Below are 6,118 nucleotides of genomic sequence, written 5' to 3'. Positions count from 1 at the left end.
GCTGTTCTCGGAGGGCTTTGAGCCAGCAATCGGGGGGGGGGGGGGGGGGGGGGGAGCTGTGACCTTGGCTATTGGCTGGGGACACGGCCTGGAAGGACATGGTTTCCATGGCATCTGGGCTTCGGCTCTGGTACTCCTGGTCACCCGTGAGGGAAGAGTCGTTGTTGGTTAGCCTGTAGCTCTCCACTGAGCCGTTCTCTGGGCTGCTCTGGCACTGCATGACCAAAGGGGCAGGTCCCGTTTTCCCCAGGGCCTCTTGGGAAACCACCACAGGGTACCCCAGAGTGGGCGAAGCCACGTGGGTGCAGAGAAGTGGAGAGGGCACCTTGGAGGAGTCTCTGGGGGTGTTGTGGAAGCCGATGTCATTTGTATCGATGCTTTCGACACCGTCATGGCAGAGAGCACCCGTGCCACTGTTCTCACCAACCAGCGCGGGCTCTGGACCCACAAAGTCACAGAGACTCTCCAGCAGGGGCGTGTTGGGGATCTGGCCACCCATGTGCATGCGGATGTGCTGCTGGAGCATGACTGCATTGGTGAACTTCTTTTCTCAGATGGGGCACGAATGCTGCATCTTCATGGACGTGTTGGTCCGGTGGACCCCAAGGTGCATCTTCAAGTTGCCCTTGGTAGAAAAGGCTCAGCCACAGATCTTACAGGGGAAGGGTCTCTCTCTCGTGTGGGTGCGGTAGTACATCTTGAGGGAACTCTGGCAGCTTAAGACTTGGTGGCAAATGACACATTCATTGGGGTCGGTGGTGGCCTTGTCAATGTTCTCCACAAGATGCTGTAATTTCAAGGTCTCTGACCCTGGCTCCGGAGGGGGGAGGCACTTCCCTAGAAGCCATCAATCCTTGGAGAGCTTTGGTTGGGGCCTACCGCAGGATGCATGGTGCCCCCTTCACTCTCTGGGGAGGGCCCAGGCTGCAGATCGCTGGGCAGCGGCAGGCCACCCATGAGGTCCTTGGGGTTAGTCCCCAAGGGGATATGCTGAGGTAGCCCTTCAGGAGGAGGCCCTGTTACCAGGATGGGTTTGTTGTCTAAAGGGAGACTGGACTCATCTAGGATGGGGACAGGGACAGAGAGTGCACAGGGGACACCACTGCCTGCTCCCACTTTGTCCTGGAACTCAGCAAACAGCTGGGGGTTTGCCTTCACCTGAGGGTGAAGGTGAATGTGCACCTTGAGGTTGTCCTTGGTGGTGAAGCGTTGACCACAGACAGAGCACACAAAAGGTATCTCTCTGGTGTGGAGGTGGAGGTGGATCTGCAAGGAGCTATCAGTCCCAAAAATCTTGTTATAGTACTGACACTTGGGCCTGTAGAAGGTTGCTTCATCTTTGGGTATAACATCCACTGCGGAGATGTTGGGTGGCTTCCCTTTCCCTTTCTTGGATGGGTCTAGCGCCACAGTGGAGAAGGGGCTCTGGAAGACCACAGAGCCCGGGGCCTGAGGTAGCAGGGCACCCGGAAGGCGAGACATGACATTCGGGAGCACCCGGGTCCCGTCCGGCTTCAGGGCAAAGGGCGCCAGCCCCGGGGACAGGGAGCCATGGGTGGGAGGGATGTTAGCATGAGGTGGCTTGGCCTGCTTCACGGCCTCCAGGGACAGAGCCTGGCTCCTGGCCTTCTAGCTGAGCAGGGCCACAGCAACAGACACTTGCTGCCACATGTGGCTGCCCAGGGTCTTCAGGGTGTCGGCACCCGCCAACCCCGGGTGGAGGGCATGTATGGCCCACATGTTCGCCTGGGTGGGGATCTGCTCAGTGAGCTGGCTCTGCTGCAGCTGCAGGCACAGGATCTGTGCCAGCACCCAGGGAATGCTGTTGGTGCTGGGCACAGGCATCAGGAGTGCGTCTGTGCTGCGCTGGTTCACGGCCACCTTGGTGCCCCAGAGGGCCTGCAGGGTCACGTTGGTGTTGGTCACTTTGCCTTTGGGTAAATAGCTTATGTACTGGGGAGCAGGGTGTAAGGCAGTCTCTGCCTTCAGTTACATGACAGACTCCGCGCCCAGCTTCTCCTTTGGCTCTGCTCCCGGAGCCCATCCTTGCTGCCCGGGCCCAGCAACTGGAGGTTCAGAGCAGCTCGAGAGAAGTCCCTGGAGGGCACTGGCCCCTTGCTGTCATTCATGATGAGGACAGGTGGGGTTTTAGTGCAACTTTTTTATGTTCCAGAAACTACGAGGGAATGAAGAACTCTGCGCAGCACTTGTCGCACACGTGGGTCTCCTCTTGGCGGGGACGCTTCCCTGCACTTCTGACTCCTCTCACTTCATCACCATCTACGGGGTGGTTCACTGGGATGCTCCGTCCAGCTGCCCAAAATGGTTCCCCAGCCTCCTACCTAAGAGGAAGCTTGCAGTCCGATAATTCTGTACAACATGCACACACCTGTTTGTGTGCGCACAACACAGAACAGCACAGTAGAATATACAAAACACAAAAGAGATGAACAGAACAGAGGAAAGGAACAAACCAAAGTGATTGTGTTTTATCTGCATTCATTCCTAGAAACCGCCAATGTTTTCACCTTTTTGAAAGAATTTCAAAATATCTAGCCTCCTCCACAGTTTCTTTACACCACCTCTTGCCTGCATTCTGTATATTCCTTTTTTCTTGCTATTTTTTTTCTTCAATTGTTGTTTACTGTCATCTCTCCTGCAGCCAGTTCCCGTGCATGCTGATTGCACTAGACTGGACAGGCAGGGCCTCATTGCTTTCCCAGAATGCAGTTCGTTTCTTATCTTGCTATTTTCACACACAGAGTCTCCTGAACATAGCTATTCAATGCATCTCTTCTTCTCAGAACTTCCACTCCATCTCCAGTATTTAAAGACCAAAATAAGTTAATATCATTGATGTATTTATTTATGACAGACCTTTTAAAAGGGAATTTATAGACCTCCCATTCCTTGTATTTTTGTACCTGTCTATCTAACAACAACAGTGTCAGCTATGTAAGTGCAGGATACTTTTGTTTGGCAATCATCACAGATCAGTAAAATAAATGATTTCATGGCTAGAGCTGTCATGTCAGAATGCTTTGGCAGGTACAATTAAACTCAAGGTATTTTTGCAATTAATTGAAACACTTAAGCTTTGAGGAAAACACTAAAGTTTATGTAAAATATGAATTTTTATTACCCATGCAATGCTCTTTACTCCAAGGCTCTCTGATAAACCACAGTATCTCACCTGGCTTACTGAGACAGCTTCGGGAGGGCCTTCCTGCCTTGAGGTCATTACCTCACCTACAGTGACAGGGATCTAAGTCTCAGCCCTAACTGTACTCACTCCTATTTCCAACACTTTGATGTCTTCTTCTTATTCTTAGGATACGGTTCTACAGCCTGACTCGGAAGGTCCTATAGAGTCTGCTCGCTACCTGACTTTCACATGCTTCTTTTCTTGCCAGTTCATCCGCTCTTGATGTTTCTTCTGTCTACTCCCTGCACGAAGATCACGCACCACATTTGCGTGGTTAACTCTGATCCTTGAGGAATAGTGCTGAAGTCTCACATGCCAGGGATCCTACCCACTATTTAAACCTGAACTTTTGTTTATAAGATATTCTTTACATTCTCTCCTGCAGCAGGCATCACTGAAGTTTAACTGCTTGCTTGTATTTTGTATAAATTCTATGAAAAGGGAGGATTCACAAAGGCAGAGATCCTGTCTTTTTCACCATTAGCACAATGGTCTGAGACAAGATGACATTCAGGGACAGTGACTGAGTTGTATATAGTACAGTCTCAGTTTTTGGAAGCTAACAAGACACTTATTTTCTAAGAGAGAGAGCCTTGAATGGAAATGGCATGTTCCCACTTAATATCACTAAGCTGGTAGTCTAAAGAAAATGGAATAGAGCTGGAGAGATAGCTCAGTGGTGAGATAGCAAGCTTAGGCAAGAGTGCAGGGACCACAGTTCGATCCCCGGCACCACATGCTGCACCAGCCCTGCCCCCAGGGTGAGCTGAGGTGGCCACAAAAGAAAGAAAGAAAGAAAGAAAGAAAGAAAGAAAGAAAGAAAGAAAGAAAGAAAGAAAGAAAGAGAAAGAAAGAGAGAGAAAACAAAAGAAAGAAAGAAAGAAAGAAAGAAAGAAAGAAAATGGAATAAAACTTGCAGATTTGTGTTTCTTTGTCTAACTGAATAAAAGAAAGAGTAAATCACTTACAACAATGAATGGCTTACGTATTTCTGAGTCCATTCGCAGACTTGAATGCTTTTTGAAAATTTGGAATCTTCATGATCTGAATCTTAATAAAAAGCAATATCCTATGGTTATTTGAAGATCATTCACGTGCTAGCCATTTTAACACACAGTTTTCTCATCCTGCCCCCGATAGTATAATGATTGGTTTCACTGCTCTATTATATGAGGAAGGCGAGTTCAAAGTGACCTACCTGTGGATTGCAGTGGGTTTTCTTTTGTAATTCAGGGAAGGGTCTACAGGGTGTTCAGGGTCTCACCACTAGCTCAGACTCCTGGTGATCCTCCTGTTTTCAGCCTCCCAAGCACTGGGATTACTACAATGTTAATATGCAGATCCAGAATTCAGACAGAGTTGTTGCTTGCTCCAGAGCCTGGCTGTTCTACTTCACCACATCCTCTCTGAGGGCTCCTCCATGCATGCAGATTAATCTCTACTGTGGTAGAGACTGGAAAAATCTGCCTAAAACCCAGAGAATTTTTTCCTACTAACGGAATGTTGGTGAAGTAAGTCTATCCGTCTCCAATGTACCTGTTCAAAAATAAACTTTTCATTCGTGAGCCTACTGTTTGGACAAGGATAGGAACAAACTGCTTTTTTTTTTTTTTTGAAAAGTTTTAAAGGCAGATAAAAGTCTGTGGTTTAAAATCCATGCTCACCAACACCCACTTAGCATGCGGCCTTGAGACCATAAGCCAGGCCCTTTAGGATTGCAGGCAGCACCGCTGCAAACAGCCGCTCATCATGAGCCCCAGCACCAAAGCCCCGTGAAGTGTCTGTGATATATTAAAATAAATTCTTGCCTCTCTGACCCATGACTGATTCGGCCATCCAAGAGGATGGCCCTTGGGAATAGCTCAACAAGCTGAACGAAAAACCAAAGTTTCAAGATCACGCTGTCACAGAAGGGAAACTTCCTATTATTTCAGTGCGGATTATACTGAATGACCAATCATTTTTTATCGATTTTCAATCCTATTAATCAGGAAGTCCTGACTGCATAATCCTCGCTGATCTTGTGGTCCTTGGCAATGACAGTGAACACTGGCAGCTGACTGGCAAAAGTGAGATGAACGCTGCAACGCCTCCTCTTCTGTTCCATTATTCATGTAAGTGCACCAACTCTCGAACGGCCGTGCAGTAGCTCCTATTAACTCTTGGTGCTCAGGAATAAGGAGAGTCAAGTCGTAGCTGACACTCCAGTGTAACATTACATGAAAATCTCAATAATTTTAGATATTTTATTACCATATCTAAAGGCTTTAAATTATAACTTTGAGCAAGATAGTGTAACGTCTATTTGAATGTCACTTTCCCTGGCCGATAAGAATATGGGCAGCTCATTTTTAAAACTCTTGTGCTCTTTTTAATAGTTAAACCTTGGAAACAACCCAAATGCTCAATAACCAATGAATGACTAAAAAGCAAGTTTTTTTAAAATATAATGGAATATTGCTCAGCAATAAAGATAAAATTGAGATTTTTCATAGCTAACTGGATGGACCTTGAGACTATAATAATAAGCAAAATAAATCAGATATAAGTGTAAATATTTCATCTCTGGTGTGAGAAATTGAAAATGTAAATAAAAACAAAAATGTACAATTGATTCTGTGATGTAGGAAGAAATGTTCAAATGGAAAATGGAGCTAGGGAGGGCGATGAGGGAAAAAAGGAAGGGAAAGAAAATAATGAGAAAAGAAGGATAAAATAAAGCTGATCTTTGTGTACAGGGAGGGGATGGGTATGAATGGAGAAGATAGGAATGGGTAGAAAAGAATTAAGATAGATCATGTACAGCTACAAATGCCTTATAATGAATGTGGTAATTATGAATACTTAAATTATATCAATAAACTAAAATAAATAAATACATAAAATATCTATGCTTTGTGTGAGTGGCTAGAC

General features: G+C 46.6%; 1 pseudogene; it reads right to left on the bottom strand.

Moving 5' to 3' along the window:
* The window catches only part of LOC101564160, a 6,165-nt pseudogene extending 853 nt beyond the window's left edge, over positions 1–5,312 (bottom strand).
* Positions 5,313–6,118: the final 806 nt, after the last annotated feature.

This window comes from Octodon degus, unplaced genomic scaffold (genome assembly GCF_000260255.1).
Source record: "Octodon degus isolate 3935 unplaced genomic scaffold, OctDeg1.0 scaffold00209, whole genome shotgun sequence".
Taxonomy (NCBI): domain Eukaryota; kingdom Metazoa; phylum Chordata; class Mammalia; order Rodentia; family Octodontidae; genus Octodon; species Octodon degus.
This window is presented reverse-complemented; position numbering and strand designations above follow the sequence as displayed.